The sequence below is a fragment of the Stegostoma tigrinum genome, chromosome 2, assembly GCF_030684315.1.
Source record: "Stegostoma tigrinum isolate sSteTig4 chromosome 2, sSteTig4.hap1, whole genome shotgun sequence".
Taxonomy (NCBI): Eukaryota; Metazoa; Chordata; class Chondrichthyes; order Orectolobiformes; family Stegostomatidae; genus Stegostoma; species Stegostoma tigrinum.
This window is the reverse complement of record NC_081355.1, coordinates 22,651,877-22,672,696: the sequence shown is the minus strand read 5'-3', so window position 1 is coordinate 22,672,696 and position 20,820 is coordinate 22,651,877. Positions and strand designations below refer to the sequence as shown.

The 20,820-nt window shown below is 38.8% G+C and overlaps 1 protein-coding gene across 2 annotated transcripts in view; it reads left to right on the top strand.

Annotated features, from left to right (window-relative positions):
- Nucleotides 1-2,180: 2,180 nt before the first annotated feature.
- LOC125462503 (collagen alpha-3(VI) chain-like) overlaps nt 2,181-20,820 on the top strand; it is a 146,759-nt gene continuing 128,119 nt past the window's right edge. Inside the window, exons 1-2 of one of the 2 annotated variants that reach the window (XM_048552623.2) lie at nt 2,220-2,264; nt 20,276-20,342. The gene's annotated coding sequence lies outside the window, so the exon portion shown is untranslated. Of the gene's footprint in view, nt 2,265-20,275; nt 20,343-20,820 lie in introns of both variants that reach the window. The other variant, XM_048552613.2, reaches the window with a different exon arrangement.

Genomic DNA, 20,820 nt, shown 5'->3' with positions numbered 1-20,820 from the left:
TGCATGGGAATGATGACCAACTTTATGATGTCGCAATAATCATCAGTTCCACACTTTAATGAGCCTTGCGATATCAACGGTCACCATTATGGCTGCTGGCAATACCCTCAATGTTCCACTTTGAAGTTCCATTAGTCCTGACTGCAGCTGCCAAATTTTGGTGTGGTTACATTTAGTGAAGTTTCCTGTGGAGATTCAGAGAGAATCATTTCCGCCTAAATGCCCTGGTTGGACATAGTATCCTGCTGAAAGCCCTCTTCCCACATTCCTGTTGACTGTGAATGCATATTACAGCGCCCTCTACTCACCTAAGGACATGCTTATCACTGCAACCATGTCTGGAAGCTCCTGGCTTTTCAGAAACCTTTTAATCAGGAAATGATCCTTCAGTGTCAGCCGCACCATTCCCTATGGGCTTCAGCGACTTTTAAAGAATTCTGAAAAAAACACCAAACAGTTATAACAACTGTCAGTAGAAATCAAACAGGAGCTAATCAGCTGATGTCTTTCACCCCTTCAACAAGGCTGCTTCGGTGGTGGATGAAGACAAAGTGGGTCTGGGTCCAGAATTCCAATGGCCCGGGTTTTCCTAGAGGCTTCCGCAGCACCTTCATGGTAGCATGAGTTAGACTCCTTTTGTTGGTGTCGGTCAGAGTCTCCCTGCACTGGTTTCAGTCAGTCTGTGACTTCATGTAGTATTTTCTTTGGCATCCTGGCAGGTCCGGCCCAGGATTCCAATGGGAGTTCAGGTCCTGGAGCCCAGAGCTGTGAAATGGATTAGGTGGACTTTGTCTTAAATTCTTTTTCTTAAAAATTTCTTTTTTTCTCTTTATTCCATCATCATGGAAGGGCTGTTATACTGAACTTTCATTTCTTCTTTTTTTTCTAATTTACTACCATGATTTTGTATTTTTGAAGGTCTGTAATGCTGGACTTTATATTTCTTTATTTTCCCATTTTTTTCCCCTGGAATATTTGTACTCAAGAACCTGTATCCAGGTAGCTTTGTATCCAAGATAGCGCAGTAAGTGGTGACTTGTAAATTTTCACTGTGCTCAGTAAAGCTAATTCTAATTCCAGTAACTACTGGTGTGGAAGCATCTGTCTTCCGAACATGTGTCAATATGTTCATGTAACAAAGGTTAAAAGAGAGAGTTAGTTGGAGCCTGTAGCTCCAAAATGGCAGCAGAACAATTTTGTCCAGGTTCCTAACTGCTTTATACCATATTCTACTTACTCTGCGTACTTATGACAGAAACTCACAGCATTCACAAATGCACTTTGCTGAAAGAGCAGACAATATTATTCGCAGCAGAAAAATGAAAGTATAAGTGTTCACCTCATTATAGACTTCCAAGGCTTCTTGAAACACCCAAAATTAGAGTCATATAGATCTGATTTTTGTGATCAGAACTTTTAAAAAATTTAGTCTTTTTTTTCCAGTAGCAAGTCCATCTGTCATTGTGGTCTAGTGGTTAGGATTCAGAGTTTTTAGCACCATGGCTTGGATCCCAATCCTGGTCAGGGAGTGAGGGCTTATTGATGTGGACAGCATGGTGTCACAGTGGTTAGCACTGCTGCCTTGCAGAATTATGGGTCTGGATTTAACTCCATGCTTGAGTGAATGTCTGTGTGGAGTTTGTATGTTCTCCTGTATCAGCCTGAGTTTCCTCTGGGTGATCCAGTTTCCTCCGACTGTTCAAAGATGTACAGGATAGGTGGTTGGCTGTGGCAAATTGCCCATAGTGTCCGGGGATGCCCAGGTTAGATGGATTACCCATGGTAAATGTCAGATCACGAGGATAGGTTGGGTGTTTGCTGGGTTTGTGTTGGATGCTCTTCAGAGGGTTGGTGCTGACTTGATGGACCAAATGGCCTTTTTCTGCACTGTAGGGAATTTATGCTTCTATTTCTGATCGCTGTCAATGCTTGGTCTCAAATAGCGGCATAAAAATGAAGCATAATTATACAATTTTAGAGGTTTGTCGTTATTCCGAACATCATTTTGGTTTTATTTTGACTCATCAAGTTCTTCTGAATTCCTAACCATACATGTTATCATTAGGATACCACTTAAGTTAATACGAAATTTGGTTGGTATTTCAAGGGTTAATTGGTCCTGACTTGCTGGGAGATGCTCATTAGTATTGGTAGTGAGAAGAGAGAGGAGGGGCTTCTCACATCTTTATTAATGTGAAAGCTGCAATCCTGGCTTGGAGTGTCAGAATCTCCTCTACCAGGACAGCTGAAAATTGTTTGGAACGGTAAGTTGTACTTGCCTTTTAAAATGTTGGCATAGTGCTCTTTGAATATGAAGTGTAAGCATTGCACTAGCAGTCTTTTTCCTTGCCCAAACAATGAACAATTATTCACTAGTGCAGGTTCTATGATAAAATGTGAGTTTGCAAATGTTATAATTTCCAAGGAAATTAAGACTACATATTAAGTAGATTCTATAATTACGTAAATTGTTTGTGTCAGAAGAAACATAAATAATTTCATAGGTTTGAATTTGAATTAGTTTAGACACAATGTAATCTGTATCATATTTTATGTTTGGAAATTAATGTGGCATAATGGCAAATTTAACGTTCACTAATACATTTTGGAATCAAGTCATTAGTTTCATGTAAGCTTAATGGCATTTTATACCGTCTGTGATGTTCCTGCATTCATTACTTTTCATTGTGTTGCATATTTGAAATACAATATTTACTTTATTGAATATTGTATCTCTATCCCTTTGATTTATTCATTTTAGAGCAATCCTGAAACAGAAAGCCAGTTTCTTTCTTCAAGCTATCTGAATAGTTACAATTTTTTTATCTTCAATTTATCTGAATAGTTGCATGCTTTTAATCATAAGATCAGACTGTTTCTCATTAAAACAAATTGTTCTTAACAAAAACCCTTCCAAAATAATCCAATTCATCACCCGTACTTTCAGCCAGTGAATTGGTAAAGCAAAAATCTTAAACATTTTTTTTTAAAGTAAACAATTCAGAAGGCTGGAGGTACACTGCAGTCACCTTTATTAAATAAAAGCAATGACAGGAAGCAACAGTATTTTTAAATGCATAAATGTGATCCAGATGAACCAGAAATTAGTGATAAATTAACAAATGCATTTCAACTTCACAGTCACATCAGATATCCTTTGAGCATAAACTGGTGCCATGAGTGCTTTGTAACATTTTTACTTACAGTCACTTTAGCTATATCTGTGGGTGGTGTTTTGAGAGAGTACACAGCTGTGCAATGGAGGGTTGTAATTTAATTTCCTTCAGGAAAACAGCAAAAAAAAACACCATTGCTGAAAGTGCCATAGAAATAGCCGAATAATTTGAGTAGGAAATATATAAATTGTGAGAGTATTTTACAAATGCAAAAAGGACAATAAATGCAATCAATCATCTGCAATTATGATCCTTTAAAAATCAATGATTAGTTATGTAAATAATATAAATGTTACAAGTATGATGTAAAGCATATGATCTATATATGCATAATATATAATAATAAAACCCAAACACTTCATTAATTCATATAAATATGTATTATATATGTTTGGATTTTGAATTAGTGGCATGTTGATTTTAGGCTATGAATATGATGTTATTTAATAAATACCTTGTCAGTCTTTTCAGAGATGTAATTTTAAACCATTATGTGTCAGAGACTATTTGACTGGCATACTCCCAAAGTAATAATATGACTTTGTTTATATTATGTGAGTTTTATGATTAAAGAGAACAAGCATTGTAAGATAGGAGCTTGCTTTTGGTTTAGAAGGAACAATACCTGAGTTTATTTTTATTAATAAAACCCATGAATTGGAAAGCTTTTGCTTCAGCTCATAGAAAAAATGGCTAGATTTGATTTAAGAATGTTTTTTCCTGGAGAAAGGGCTCATTTGATAGCTTTAAATTGAGGGGTGAAAGATATAGGACAGATGTCAGAGGTAGTTTCTTTACTCAGAGTAGTAAGGGAATGGAACGCTTTGCCTGCAACGGTAGTAGATTCGCCAACTTTAGGTACATTTAAGTCGTCATTGGATAAGCATATGGACATACATGGAATAGTGTAGGTTAGATGGGCTTGAGATCGGTATGACAGGTCGGCACAACATCGAGGGCCGAAGGGCTTGTACTGTGCTGTAATGTTCTATGTTCTATGTTCTATGTTCAGTTCAGATCAATTAGGAAATAGGTTACCTCAGTTTAAGGGGTTTAGTTTGGGAAGTCCAGAGCAGAAGTGCTTGGTGAAACCATGAGATAATCTGAGGCTTAGAAAGTTGAAGTGGTGATTTAGCAAAAAAAAAGCCTACCAAACTTTCAAGACTGGCAATTGAGAGTATCAGTTAAGACAAACCTATAGATGTGATATAGAGGGAAAAAGGGAACTCTGGTACGTAAATTGCTGGTGTTGGGTTAGCTGGGATTTAGCACTGCCATATGTTTCCAGATCTCTCATTTTGTGTTTTGTATGTTAAAAACTTGGTTTCTTTTATGTCATCTTCATTTCTTTTGTGCAATAAACTTCAGTTTTATTGCTAGAACCAAATTTTCAGAATTGCCTGCTCTGTCTCTGTGGAAGACCACCATATTAAAAGAACAAATCAAAATATGATGTAACAAGACAGAGTTCAAATAATGATATTGTCCAGTCGTAACATCAGCTGGGCTCTTCTGAGGTTTGAATCCATTGGTTTGAAGAGGAATCTGTGCCTTTCCTTTTAAAGTAATGGATGTGTGGAGATTCTGAACACAAAACAGTTCTCTAGTGGTGAAGTTTAATGGTGAAGTGAGAAAAACAAGTTTAATGGCAAGTGCGAAAACTATATTTATTTCTTAACTGTAATTTAACTAGATCCCAGGCTCATCGAATTAGCCAAGAGGAACTGGTTTCCATGGAACAGGACAATGCTCCAGTATCAATAACAGAATTTTCTGCAGAAGCTCAACAGGTCTGGCAGTATCCGTGGAGAGAAACAAAGTTAGCATTTCAGGTCAAGTGACCCTCCTTCAGATCAAAACAACAGATGCTATCATAACTTAGATATTCGGTACAATTTTTGAAAATTTAACTAAAATAGGAATGAAATGAAAAAAATGGGGCTGATGTGTTTTGCCCATCTTTTATTTAACAGAGAAGTAATGAAGGGATTTGGAGTAGATTTGCATAACTAGGGTTGTGGATTGGGCTTTTAACTAAATAGTTGGGAGGGTGTGTTCAGTTGTATGGAAAATTGAGGAAACAATTAAGGGGGTGAGGGCTCAGCAGAGGCCATGAAAGTTTCCAGAACAGGTAATTGGACAGAAAGCATGGAAAGGGCCAGGAAGCCCATTTCAGGTCCAGCAGATAAGGAGATAACTATGAGAAGAAGGATAGTCAATGCAGGACTGAGTGTATTATATTTAAATGCACGCAGTGTACGAAACAAGGTGAACGAGCTTGTAGCGCAGATTCAAATTGGTAGATATGACATTGTGAGTATGATACAGAGACAGGCTGGGAACTAAACATCCAAAGATACACATCCTATCAAAAGGTAAGGAAGATGGGCATAAAGGGTAGGGTTGCCTTATTAATAATGGATGAAATTAGCTCAATAGCAAGAAGCGATTTAGAATCGGAAGGCATAGAACTTGTGCGGGTAGAGTTGAGGAACCACGGAGAAGCAAAAAACCCTGACAGGAGTTGCAGACCTCCTAACAATGATCAGGATATAGGGCAGAAAGTAAATCAGAAGATAGAAAAGGTACTTAAGAAAAAAACACATTATTACAATTATCATAAAAATGCAGTGGACTGGGCAAATTATGTTGCCAGCTCATCTCAAGTAAAGGAAGTTTTGGAAAATCTATAAGCTTGCTTTTCTGCTTTTCTCATGGGGAATGAAAAAATGTAGATAGACACTTTTCATCAGGTTTCATGGTGGAAGCAACCAGCAGCACTCCAGAACTTCAAGACAGTCAGGAGCAGAGGTTGGTGTCATGGCCATCACTAGGGAGAAGATGCTGGGGAAGCTGAAAAGCCTGGTGGTGGATAAATCACTTGGACCATATAGATTACACTTCAGAGTTTTGATGAAGCTAGTTGAGGAGATTGTAGACACATTGGTGATGATCTTTCAGGAATCACTGTCGTCAGGGAGGTGCCTGTAGACTGGAAAATGGTTAATGCAACACCTCTGTTTAAGAAGTGATGGAGGCAGAATGCAGGAAATTAGAGGCTGATTTTCCAGATCTCTGTCATTGGTAAGATTTTCAAGTCCATCAGTAAGGATGAGGTTGCGGAGTACTTGGAAGTACATGGTAAAACAGGGCTGAGCCAGCACAGCTTTGCCAAGGGTATGTCAGGTGTGTCAAATCTGTTAGAATTCTTTGAGGAGGTAATAAGCAAATTAGACAAAGGGGAGCCAGTGGATGTGATCTATTTAGATTTGTAGAAGGCCTTTGACAAAATACCTCACAGGAGGCTGCTAATTATTCTAAGAGCCCATGGTGTTAGGTGTAAAATACTGGCATAGGGATAGAGGATTGGTTGACTGGTAGAAGGCAGAGAGTGGAAAATGTCTCATTTAGAATGGCAGCTGGTGACTAGTAGAGTTTTGTAGGTGTCTTTATTGCGACTGCAATTATATACTTTATAAGTTAACAATTTGGACAAAGGAACTGATGGCATTGTTACTATGTTTGCAGATGACACAAACTTAGATGGAGTGAAAGGTAGTTTTGAGGAAGCAGGAAGGCTGCAGAATGATTTGGAGAAGCTAGGATAGTGGGCAAAGAGGTGGTAAAGTGTGAGCTTATGCACTTTGGTAGGAAGAATAGAGGCATAGGTTATTCTTTAAATGGGGAAAGATTTTGGAAATCTGAAGCAGAAAGGGACATGGGCGTTATCAGGACTCAAGGTTAACATGCAAGTTCAGTTGGCAGTTAGGTACACAAAAGCAATATTAGCATTCATTTCAGGACGCCTAGAATACATGAGCAGAGGCTGTATAAGGCTCTGACCAGACTGCATTTAGAATATTGTGAGCAGTTTTGGGCCCCGAATCTAAGCAAGGATGTGTTAGCTTTGGGGGACGTCCAGAGTAGGTTTTCAAGAATGATCCTGAGGATGAAGGGCTAGTCATCCTACAGTTCTCCTAAAGGACTAGGGCAGCACGGTGGCTCATTAGTTAGCACTGCTGCCTCGCAGCACCAGGGACCCGGGTTCAATTCCACCCTCAGGCAACTGTTTGTGAGGACTTTGCACATTCTCCCCGTATCTGCATGAGTTCCCTCGGGGTGCTCTGGTTTCCTCCCACAGTCCAAAGATGTGCAGGTTAGGTGGATTTGCCATGCTAAATTGCCCCATAGTGTCCAGGTGTGTGTAGCTTAGGTGGGTTATATGGCGACGGGTCTGCGTGGGATGCTCCAAGTGTCGGTGTGGATTTGTTGGGCTGAAGGGCCTGTTTCCAGATTGTAAGGATTCTATGATTCATCTGAGGAGCGGTTGAAGACTGTACTCAATAGACCTTAGAAGGGTGGAGGTGGCGGTGTGGGAGAGGGGGTGGGATGATCTCATTGAAACTTGCAGAATACTGAGAGACCTGGATGCAGTAGCTGTGGAGAAGATGTTTCCACGAGCTGGAGAGAAAAGGACCTGTGGACGCAGCCTCAGAAGGAAATAACAACACATTGGAACTGAGATGAGGAGGAATTTCTTCAGCCAGAGGGTGGTTAATCTGTAGAATTCATAGCTGCAGTGGGCTGTGGAGTAAGTCATTGAGTGTATTTAAGATGAGATAGATACTTGATTGATAAGGGGATGAAGAGATACAGGGAGAAGACAGGAAAATGGGGTTAAGAACCACATCATATGACTGAAAGGTGGAGCAGACTCACTAACTCGAATGGCCGAATTCTGCTGTTTCTCATGAAACAGTTATGCCAAACTCCCATCTCAGAAATCAAATCAGAATCAATTACTTGAAAGATAAAGTGCTAATGAGGAAAGGGAGATCAATTTGAATACCAGCTTTTTGAAGACTTGGAGTTACCCAGACGTCTTAGTTCCCTTTGAATACGACAATGACATTTTATAGGTAGCTCACAAAATTCCAATGGCAGGCCATTTAGCTATTGGAAGCAGTTTAAAATATTAGAATATTTCTATTGGCCAGGATTACACAACGATGCGGTCAAATTCTGCCAGACTTGCCGTATCTGTTAGGTACTGGAGAAACATTAACTGTCAATTAAACATGTGCCTTAAATTCCAATACGTACTGTTGAAGAACAATTAACTGGCTTTTAATAGATTGTGTGGGACTCCTGCTTGAAATCAGGGATAGGAATCAGCATTTCTTATTGATTATGAATGTTTCCACAAGATTTCCTGAAGCACAATTTTATGAAACTGACTGCAAAAATTGCGCGAGAAAAGTTAATATTGTTTTTTCAAAGATATGGACAGTCAGTTTGAGGTTAAATTCTTATGTCACAAATACTTAAAAGGAATAATGATTGGGTTGGAAATAAAACTATTTACATCTGCTGACTATCACGCACAATCTCAAAGTGCATTGGATTAAATTAAGCTTTGAAGACCATGATTAGAGCCTATTGTTGAGAAACATAGAATATAGGATCAGGCCTTTGGGTTCTTGAGCCTTCTGCACCATTCAATCTGATCATGACTGATCTTCCAACTCAGTGCTCTGTCCTGCTTTCCCTTATATGCTTTGATCCCATTAATCCTAAGAAGTTTATGTAACTTATTCCTGAAAACATTCAATATTTTGACCTCAACTGCTTTCAAATGTAAAAAGTTCCATATGTTCACTACTCACTGGTTGAAGACATTTTTACTTATCTCTTTCCTAAATGGTTTACCCAGAATCCTTGAGCTGTGACCTTTGGTTCTGGACTCCCCAGTCATTGGGAACACCGTTGTTGCCATTACCTTGTTCAGTCATGTTGGCACTTTTGAGATTTCGCCCACATCCTTCCAAACTCCAGTGAACACTGTCCTAACAGATCTGGTCTTTCTTCTCACTTCAGTCCTGCCATCTGAGGAATCAGTTTGGTAAACTTTGATTGCACTCTGTCCATAGCCAGAAGAACCTGCCACAGATTGGAGACCAAAACTACTCATAGTACTCCAGGTGTGATCTCATCAAGTCCTGGTACATTGCAAAAGGATATCCCTGCTCCTGTACTCAAACTTTTCAGTAAGAAAGCCAACATATCATTTGTCTTCATCACTGCTGATTGGCCCTGTCTGCTAATTTCTGTGACTAGTGTACAAGGACACCCAAAACCCATTGCACCCCCCCCTCCTAATCTATCACCCTACACGTAATAACCTGCCTTTTTGTTTTAACTATCAAAGTGGACAACCTCATGTTTACCCACAGTATACTTCAACTGTCATGCAATTGATTACTCATTCAACTTGTCCAAATCATATTGAAGCATCTCTGCATCCTCCTCACAGTTCACCCTCCACCCTAACTTTGTGTCATCTGCAAAACTGGATACATTACTCTTAGTTCTTCCATATAAATCATTAATGTGCATTGTGAATAGCTGAGCTCCAAGCACGGATACCGGCAGTACCACACTAGTCACTGCCTGCCACTTAGAAACTACCTGTTTGCTTCCTGTCGACAACCAGTATTCTCTCTATGTTAGTGCTCTATCTGTAACCTTATGTGATTACATTTTACGTGCTCTTTTTTAAAACGTGGGATCTTATCAAAAGCATTCAGAAAGTCCAAGTAAGCCACAGAAGAAAAAAAGAAATTGCTGGAAAAGCTCAACAGTTCCGGCAGCAGATGTGGGGAGAAATCAGAGTTAATATTTCAGGTCAAGTGACCTTTCCTCAAAACAAGTAAACCACATCTACTGGCTCCCTCTTATCAACTCTGCTCATTACATCCTCAAAAAATGTGCTTGAAGAATATCCTAATGTTTATGATAAGGGAATTCCTTTTGTTAAAGTTTGCCATTAGGGATGCTCATGATGAGATCAGATTTATCTCCTTTGAATTAATATATGGGCATGATGTAAGGTTACCACTGACACTGATTTTAAAAAGAAATGTCAACATAACACTCAGACTATGCTGCCAACTTATGTTTTGAATTTCAGAAAGAAACAAACTAAAGTGTGTGAGTTGGCCATAAAGCTCAGCAAACAATGAAAACTAGGGCAAATATAAAGCAGATTGAAATCTTATTGCTGGAGAAAAAATGTGTTAGTATTGTATCGTGTCTCTGGAAAAACATTACAAGCAAACTTAATTGGACCAAATGAAATTTGTATATGTACACTATGTAATGAGTACAGGCAGGCAAACCCATCAGCAAGTGTGTCATGTTAACATGCTGAAGATATATTATGACAAATAGGGTAAACTGGAGAAAAATGTCTTTATGGTATTGAAAGAACTAGGGAGTGAAATAAAAAATGTCGTAACAGCGGAACTGTAACACTGGATGGACTTTATCAATGCAAGGTCATACCATTTGAATCACAAAATGCCCAAAAAATATTAAAATTACTGGTGAATAAAAGCATTGCAGAATTATGTAACTGTGTGGTTTATTTTGATGATGGGCTTTTTTAGCCAAACTTGGGAAGAACATTTGCACCACTTGACTGAACAGTTTGGTGGCCTGCACAAAGTCAATTTGGTTATAAAATTGTCTGAGTGGATTTGCAAAAGCAATTTATTTCAGCCACATTGTGGAACAATGCCAAGATGTACCTACAGAAAGTATCGTCTATTCTGGATTTTCCTGTGTCTAAAACAAAATGTGATTTGTTTTTGGTATTTTGACAGAAATGCATTTGACCTGAAATTCATTCTGAACTTCAGAAATGTCGAGGAATCTTTTAACAAATTTGTTGAAGATAAGCAGAAAACCTGTCTGCACATAAGAATGTCAGGGTTCTTTTGAAAACTTGAAAGCAATATTGACAACTACACTAGTCTCAGTCAGACCAAATTATGACGCCATACGTCATACAATCCTGCTGTTGATGCCTGTGATCTTGGCGTAAGGGATGTTTTACAGAAGAATGACAACATAGGGATCCAATGGCATGTCAGTTTTTCTTTCAAATAAACTGACCGCTTTTCAATAAAAAATATTTAATAGCTAAGAAGGAAACACTTAATCTTGTGTTTTCGCTCCATTATTTTGAAATATACATCAACAACAATGTGGAATAAACTATTACTTAGAAAAATCATAATCCTTTGATTTATTTTGTGAAAAGAAATTATGATTGTTTTGGTGGAGCTAAACCCACCAACCATATGCTTTACAAACCTTTCAAATGCCTGGAAATGAAACTGCTATAGTGGATGCTTTGTCTAGAGCATAATAAAGGAATTCAAGGGCTGTAATGTGCATGCACTTGAATAAAAAATGATTGCTCTGTAACTTGTGTCTTAATTAGCACATGTATAGCTGCTAATATGGATAAAATCATGGATTAAGTCACTGTGATCTCAGTGATTCTAGGTTCTGGGTGCAAACTCCATTAGAAATTAAATGTATGATCTTGAAAATTTCGTAATAAGACTTCAGTCTAACTGTAAAATGATTGAGAAATTCCAGAGCTTTTTTTGTGTGGAAATAGAATAGCTTTCTGCTCTGCCAGATTTCGACCCTTGTCAAGATGCATGATGCAGTCTACTGGAAGTAGGGCCAGGAGAAAGATACTTTAACCTCCTGCTGCCCTCCCCTTTCAGTCGGGAATTAATGGAGATGATAAGGTAATGAGGTATTTTGTAATTAGTCAGAAATCTTGAACAGCTCATGGGCCCAACAATATGCAAACCCTGTGAACCAATAGAAGAATCTTGACTCTTGCCATGCCGTACATAAAGCAATCTTGAATTGTTTTCTTTCCATAGCCAAGTAAGAAGCTTCATCTAAGACATTGTAGGATTTCTTCTCTTCCGATCTGTACTCTCTCTGCTGGTGCACTTCAAAGGTAGAATGAGATTCAGGTCAGGGATTATGGGTCATACCACTGATATTGTGAATACATGTTCCTTTTGGATCGATCTGAAGTGTGGTGGGTAGTGGGTGGCAAGACATGGTGGCCTTAATACTAGTATCCCCAGAATAGTCATGACATTTCATCTCCTGAATGACTGTGCCCCGAGAATGGGACTTCTGATGGTGGCCCAATGAGAAAGAAATTCAGTAACTGTAACTTAGCAACCTTTTTACCGGGTTCAACAATTGAAGAAAGAAGCAGAGGAGGCAAGAGGATCTGAAGGGACACTGATTTGATAATATTTGATTGGCTTTTCTCTGCAATAAATAAAGAGGCAACCCTCTCCAACTATTAAACTGAGCAGATTACACTTGTTGTTAATGACGACCTTGTCCTAATCAATATAAGGCCCTAATCCTCACAATTATTTACAAAGGAGTGGCTCCACTGTCCTTGGCAATCTTTCATGAACAAAGTTGTCCAGAAATGCTGCAAAGAACCAACATACTTTCTGAATATTGGGCTAAATATCACAAAAAAAGTGGAAGTTTCATTGTGTCTCTTAAAGCCTGATTTTTATTAATATTCGCTTACAGGATACATCGCTAGCTAAGCCAGCATTTATTGCCCATCCCTAATTGCCCACAGGGCAGTTAAGAGTCAACCACATCGCTGTGGGTCTAGACTCACATGTAGGCCAGACCAAGTAAAGACGGCAGTTTCATTTCCTGAAGGCGATTAGTAAACAATATGAGTTTTTCCAACAATCAATCACAGTCATCATTCGTTCCTTAATTCCAGAGCTTTATTGAAAAGAAATTCCACTAACAGCCTTGGCAGGATTTGAACTTGAGTCTCCAGAACATTACCGAGTCTCTGAATTAGTTGAGGGATACTTCCAATAGATCATTGGCTCCCCATATTATTGATTCCCATGGCTCCAGACTCTTGATCTCTGAAACATATGATTTAAAATTACAGCTCCAAAAAGACTGATTAAATTTAATTATTGAACCTCCTCTTACACATAGATGAAAACCCTCATACCTCTAACACAAAATCCAAATTATAAAATGGCTATGAAAATCAGACAGGCTGTGCATTCGAATGTTTGCAGTTACCTAGTCACTGGATCTTCATTGGCTACCTTATATCATGTGCCATTTAGACAGACTGGCCGTACCTATATCATCAGCTTTCAGAGTGCTGTCCCTTTAAGAGGTCAACATGTACCTGAATGTTGTCACATGGACACAGGCTCCAGGCCCTCTGCATTGCATAGGCATAGGCTGTATATGGAGATTACTCTACTCTGTACTGCATGTTTGGTTTAGCTGTAAATAAACTCACCAGAAATCTTGAAGTAAAAGAAATCACCATACCTAGCTTTTTGTTATTTTTAGACTTAAGAATATTGTGTGCAACTGGGATGATTTTTCTTTTGAAAGTGCACGAAAGACAGAATTGGATTTACAAATTTAAATGCCAAGGGGAGCAGCAGGAAGTAAACATAACAGCAGTCCAGATATTCCCACAGGGAGAAACAATATTTCTGAGTTGGCTTTGTTCACCTAGACAGCCGCTGATTCAAACTCGTCCTATTCAAAAGCTATTTCAAATTTGAATGCCTAACATGCATCAATTTTGTGCTGAACTAAACTAATACATGCCAAAGTTCAAATAACGGAAAAAAAAATTGCATTCAGGAACAGCCAACAGAATACCTAAACTGTGAAACAAACATAAAGCCTAAACAAAGGAAGGAATGCTAAGTTTCGCACTGAAAGCACAGAGGTGTGCACAAAGTTAAATATAAGTGAAAGGACAGAAGGATAGAAGAAGACTGGAACTGGAAAACCACAGATTTATTGTCTAAGTTCATACCTTTGAAACAAAGGATGCTGCTATGCTTCAAGGACCAAACAGCCTCAGAACTGGTTAAACAATCTGTGACAATACTGACAGCTGTTGCTAATGAGGTTTTGCACCACATTAATGCCTCAGGATTATCTGAAGAGGACCAGAGAGATCCTGTTAAGATCCGGAAGCCAAGAGACGAGTTGCATATAAGAGGCAACTTTAGAACTCATTGCTTTGAATTGATATCTTATAGGCAAAACCTAATTGACTGGCAACCAATTGATTAATTTTTCAGTTAATGTCGTAACAAGGTAAAAAATGTGACTTTTCAGAAGCTGAATTAGTGGCAAAGATAATGGAGTTGTTGACAGCCTCAGCACTTAATTGATTTGATTTACTGTTGTCACATGTGCCCAAGTACAGTGAAATGTTTTGTTTTGTGAGCAGTACAGGCAGATCATAACATACAAGGACATACAGAACATAGAATATTTAAACACAGCATACAAGGTTATGGCTGCACAGGAGATGCACAAGGTGTATGAAATACAAGAATAAAATCTGCTGCAGAGAGCTTACAAAAAGTTGCCCAGTGTCAGGCCGTCTCGAATCAGTTATTGAAGCATTCTAAAAGAAAAAGAATGTGAAGTCACAACATCAATTCACTGCTAGCAGAAGGCAGAAAATATGAAGCCATTCACCCACTGTGAAGCTGTGCTACATTCCAATATTTGTGCAATATGTGTGGTCCAAACTGGTCCGCCTATATCAGAAATCTTTCGATAATGCAGTCAGAAGTTGCAAAAGAACATAACCAAACAAAAGACAGGCACAGCAGTCTGGCAATGGTAGCAGTGAATGTAATTACCTACATAGTCAAAAGTGAGTATGCAAAATTCACAGCAATACAGACAAGCCAAGAACCAAATTCGAACAAATTCTAACCAGGTGATGAACAGGCTTTCTATATTCCAAATGTATTGCATTCTGTTGATGAAGTCAACCAATGAGAAACTCCTACCAAAATAATATCATTTTCCCAGAGAAAACTGGTAACTTTACATGCTGAAAACCAAGATTGACATTGGAGCTACAGCAAATATCCTACCAGTCCAAATTCTGAAGGATGTGTGGCAGAATTGTGGGACTCAATGATGCAGCAGACAGCTACTAAATTAACTGCATACAATTCCTTACATTTGTACACAAACAATACAATGAGGCTATTTCAATCCCAGGATAAGTGTGCCAAATGGGGCATGAACCATGTGACAGACTCAAAAATTTTATCCTTTGTCAAACAATCTCATCAAGTGAATGGCATGCACCATTAAGTCAATCCACTCCAGGGTAGGACAAAGAAAGAGGAGTTTCATGCTGTTATGTTACATCGCAAAGCTACACTTCTGGTTATGGGGTTCCTAAAGCCAGCAGAGATCTGGCAAGTGAGAATGACATTGCCATGACTTGTCCAAATTCTCCAAGATGGAGCACACACTTATCAATGAACAAGGCAGAATGAAGATGGTGCATGGCCAGCATGCCTGTCTGAAACCAGCTCAAACACACGTAAGGCACATTAAATGAAATCATAGCAATGTATGTAACAACACTGAGGAAGACTAGAAGCCATGAAAGGCAAATCGAAACATAGAAGATAGGAGCAAGAGGAGGCCATTTGGCCTTTCAAGCCTCTGCATAATCATCACAATCATGGCTGACCATCCAAATCAATAGCCTAATCTTGCTTTCTCCTCATAACCTTTGATCCCATTCGCCCCAAGCGATTTAGCTTTTCACCTCTTGAATGCATTCAATGTTTTGGCATCAATTACTGCCTGTGGTAATGAATTCCAGAGGCTCACCCCTCTGGGTGAAGAAATGTCTCCTTACTTCCATCCTAAATCGTCTACTCTGAATCCTGAAACTGTGGCCCCTGGTTCTGGACACACCTAACATAGGGAACCATTCTCTCTGCATCTATCCTGTCTAGCCCTGTTAGATGTTATAAATCTCTGTGAGATCCCCCCCCTCATTCGTCTGAACTCGAGCGAAAACAATCCCAATCTAGTCAATCTGTTCTCTTATGTCAGACCCATGATCCCTGGAATCAGCCTGGCAAACCTTCGCAGTACTCCCTCGAGAGCAAGAGCATGCTTCCTCAGAAAAGGATACCAAAACTGCACACAATATTCCAGGTGTGGTCTCACCAAGGCCTTATATAACTGCAACAACACATCTTTGCTCCTGTACTTGAAACCTTTCACAATGGAGGCCAACATACCATTTGCCTTCTTTATCCCCTGCTGCACCTGCATGTTTCCATTTAGCGAGTAGTGCACAAGGACACCTAGGTCCTACTGCACACTCCCCTCTCCCAAATTACAGCCATTCAGCTAGCAACCTGCCTTCTTGTTTTTGCTTCCAAAGTGAATAACCTCACATTTGTCCAAATTATACTGCATCTGCTATTGATTTGCCTACTAACAAAACCCACACAGATCATGCTTAAGGATCTCTGCATCCTTGTCACAATTCACCCTCCAATCCAACTTGGTATCGTTTGCAAACTTGGAGATGTCACATTTTTTCCCCTCACCCAATACATTAATATATATTGTGAACAGCTGGGATCCCAGCACTGATGCCTGTGGCAGCCCACTTGTTACTGTCTGTCAATTTGAAAAGGACTGATTAATTCCCATTCTTTGTTTCCTCTCTGCCACCCAGTTTCCTATCCATCTCAATACACTTCCCCCAATCCCATGCACTTTAATCTTACACATTAATCTCTCATGTGGGACTTTGCCAAATGCTTTCCGAAAGTCCAAATGTACTACATTGACTGGCTCCCCCTTATCAACTCTACTAGTTACATCTTCATAGAATGCCAACAGATTTGTCAAGCATGATTTCCCCTTCAAAAGTCCAAGCTGACTGTGTCTGATCCTGCCACTGCTTTATAAATGCTCTGCTATTAAATCCATGACAATGGATTCAAGAATCTTCCCCATTATCAATGTTAGGCTCACGAGTGTGTAATCCCCTGTCTTCTCTCTACCTCCCTTTTTGAATATTGGAGTGTCATTAGCCTTCCTCCAATCTGCAGGGACTGTTCCAGAGTCTATACAATTCTGGAAGATGCCATCTATAAGTCCTTTATTTCTAGATCTGCTTCCACAAGTATTCCTGGGATATAGATTATTAGCAACTTGTTTTTCAAGCTTTTCCAGCAACTTTGTTTTTGTTCCTGATTTTCAGAATCCACAGCTCTTTCGGTTTTTATAGATTATCAGGCCCTAGAAATTTATTGGCCTCCATATCCAACTATTTTCCCAGCAACATTTCTCTACTAATATTGATCTCAGTCAATTCTACCCTCTCACTAAATTCTGTGTCCTCCAACAATTCTGGTATCTGATTTGTGTCCTCTTTTGTGAAGACAGAACCAAAGTATGTATTCAGCTCCTCAGCCATTTCTTTGTCTCCTATTATATATAAGCTCATTTCCGTCTGTACAAATTGTCTGTACAAATCTCTTTCTCTTCACGTACCTATAGAAATTCAGCATCAGTGTTTATGTTCCCTGCAAGCTTACATTCATACTCTATTTTTGCTTTGTGAATCAACTCCTCATTCTGTCTTTGCTGAATTCTGAACTGCTCCCTTGTTAAATATGCCAATTGAGCATATTGAATATGAAGACACACCCAGACATCAAGTTTGATGGGCCACAGGCACAATAATCAACACACTAATGATTGCAGACTAAGAACAGCCAAGAAAAAAAATCCACATATCCAGATGGCTGCACTATATCAAGATCTCAAAAGTTGTCAAACTGCCAAATCAATATATGGACTCTTGGACTACTCTATTTGTAAATATTATAATCCCTCTCTAAGTATCTAGCCCCTAACATTTGTGTTTTGATGTGTAGCATACAAGAGTTATCTTTGGAAAAATGGAGATGTAGCGTTACTGCTTTTGGAGCAATGTCCCCAAAGAGATAAACATGTAAATTAGACAAATACTTGGACGTAATCACAGGCCCACAGGCTTTCTGCACAGCAGTATTCAAGGTACAAACTGTGTGTAAATGTTATGTTTACTGTATATATGGCAGTTTAGCCGTACATAAATTCATGAGTGATGTTCAAGTAAACAGAATTTAAGTATACCATGTATGCTACATTTAGATAACATCAGAATATCTTTACAACTGTCTAAGAAGAGGATTTCCCATACCAGGAAATTGAGAATTTATTTAAAGTTCAAATAATATTTCTAATGCTTCAGTAGGACCCCAAACCCATCTGAACATCTGACAATCATATTTGATACCTACCTCCATGGGAGCACTAATTGCAAAGGGAATGCAGGCCAAGAATAAAGCCAAAGGGCTGGGGATACTTAAAACAAAATGATGCTGTGTTGGGATTAAAAGGAGCTGAAGTATACCGCGAGTCCATGTGAGGAAAACCAGGGCCCCAGGTTTCCTCTATTCATGATCAACTGCATGTCCAAACACTTATCCAAAAAACCTCGGACGATCATCTGGTTCAGTACACCGAAATGAGTCTCAGCATTAAAATGACCTGTCACCTCTACCCCTAGCCCCATTTTAATCCCAGCATTTAAAGGGGACTTGCAGCTGTCGGAATTCAGTTAGAGCTCCACAACAGCGATTGTTCATCTGGAACACATAAGACCTGGCACCCACACTGGGGGTTTGAGAATCCCTGATTCAGAGTATCAACATATTTTAAACTCACATCACAGGTTTTTAATTTAATTCTTATATTTGTCGCTATATGGCGGATTAACAGCAATCTAACAGCAAAAATATTGTGCACTTTTTTCAAACAATGTAATTGCTGTTTTAAAACAAACCAGATTATACCTAAAACAACTCATGCTGTATTTCAGGATTGTGTGGTTTTATGTACTTGAATCATACTCTGTATCTCAATGCACAGTGCATTTGAAATAAAACAAGTGGTGGCACAAAGAGAAATAGGTATGTGCAATCTGATAACTATTACAGAGATATAGCTGTCGAATGAAACAGATTAGGACTCAACTATTGAAACATATAGGACATTTCAGATGGACAGGGTGATAGGAAAGTGTGAAGGGGCAGTGTATTTAAAAAAAGCAAATATTACCTAAAAAGATTAATATGGAGAAAAAACAAATAGGGGACAAATTAGAGAAAAGTTATAGCAGAAAGATATCTTAAAAAATGAAAAAACTGATAGTTAGTTAGAACTTGATCATAGAATCCCTTCATCATGGAAGCAGGCCACTCAGTCTATGAAGATCCCCTGACCCTCAGAGCATCCCATCCAGACCCCGCTCCTTACCCTATCCCAGTAATCCTGCATTTACCATGGCTAACTCACCAATCCTACATATCCTCGTACACAATTCAGCAAGTTCAATCCACTTAACCCTGTACATCTTTGAGCTGTGGGAGGGAACCCAATACAGACATGGGGAGAATGTGCAAATGCCACACAGACAATCACTTAATGATGGAATTTTACCCAGGTCCCTGATGCTGTGAAGCAACAGTGCTTACCACTGAGCCTCCAATTGTTGAAAACGGAAAGAGTTAGCAAAATGAATATTAGTCATGAGCAATTAATAATAGAAGAAAATGACATAGCAGGTAAATCGAACTGGCATTTTGTATTGGTCTTCACTAGAGACAACATCCCAGAAATAGCTATAAATCAGTAAGTAGAAGGGAGAGAGGAACTGAAGAAAATTACAATTACCAGAGAAGTGATTCTCAGCAAATTGTTGGAGCTGCAGGTCATTGTGTTCCTGGCTCTTGATTACCATCCCCCTCGGGTCTTAAAAGAAGTAATGAATGAGATAGTCGATGAATTGGTTTTAATTTTCCAAAATTTGTTTGATTTGGGAAAGGTTCTATTTGAACAGATCATAGTAAATGCAACTCATTTATTTCAAATAGGTAGAAGGCAGGAAGCAGAAAACTAAGCTCAGTTAGAATAGTGTATGCCAGAGGAAAGATGTTAGATGTTACTATCAAATTGTTTTAACAGGGCATCCAGAAACATTCAAGTTAATCAGGCAGAGTCAATATGATTTTCTGAAAGAAAAACAATGCTTAACCAATTAATTGGAGTTCTTTGAGGAAGCTCATGTTCAAAAGATATAGAAGAGCCATTGAAAATACTATTTTGATTTTCTAGAAGGCATTTGAAAAGGTGCTGCCAAAAATTATGGAAAGAGCTAAAAGGAAACAGAACAGAAAACAAAAGCTCACGGTGCAGGGGATAGCATATTGACATGGTTACAAGATTTGTTAGCTAACATGTGGAGTGTTATAGGGACCATTGCTGGGATCTCAACATTTTTCACATTTATATAGATGACTTGGATGAAGAGATTGAAGTACAGGGACTCACTTTTCTACTGACAAGAAGATCCATATAAAAGTAAGTTGTGAAGCGGATAGAATGGAGAGGTATAGAATAAATCAATTGACAAAGATCTGGAAAATGTAGCATAATGTGAGAAAATGTGAATTTATACATTTCAAAAATAAGAAAAAGAAAGGATCATGCTATTCAAATGTTGAGAGATTACAGAGCTTTCTGATGCAGAGGGATCTGGGTATCCGAGTGTATGAATTACAAAAGGTTAGTTAAAGCAAAGAATTTGGAAATCTAATAGAATGTAATTGCTTATTATGAAGTGAATTGGATAAAATAGTTTGGGGGATTTGCCTCAGTTGTATAGGGCACTGGTGAGGTTACATTTAATGTATTAAGTGCAGTATTGGTCGCCTTACTTTAAAAAAGGATTTAATATGCTGGAAACTGTTCAGACAAAGTTTATAAGACTAATGCCTGAAATGAATGATTGTTTTATGAGGAATGATTGGACAGGCTCAGCTTGTATCCCATCGAGTTT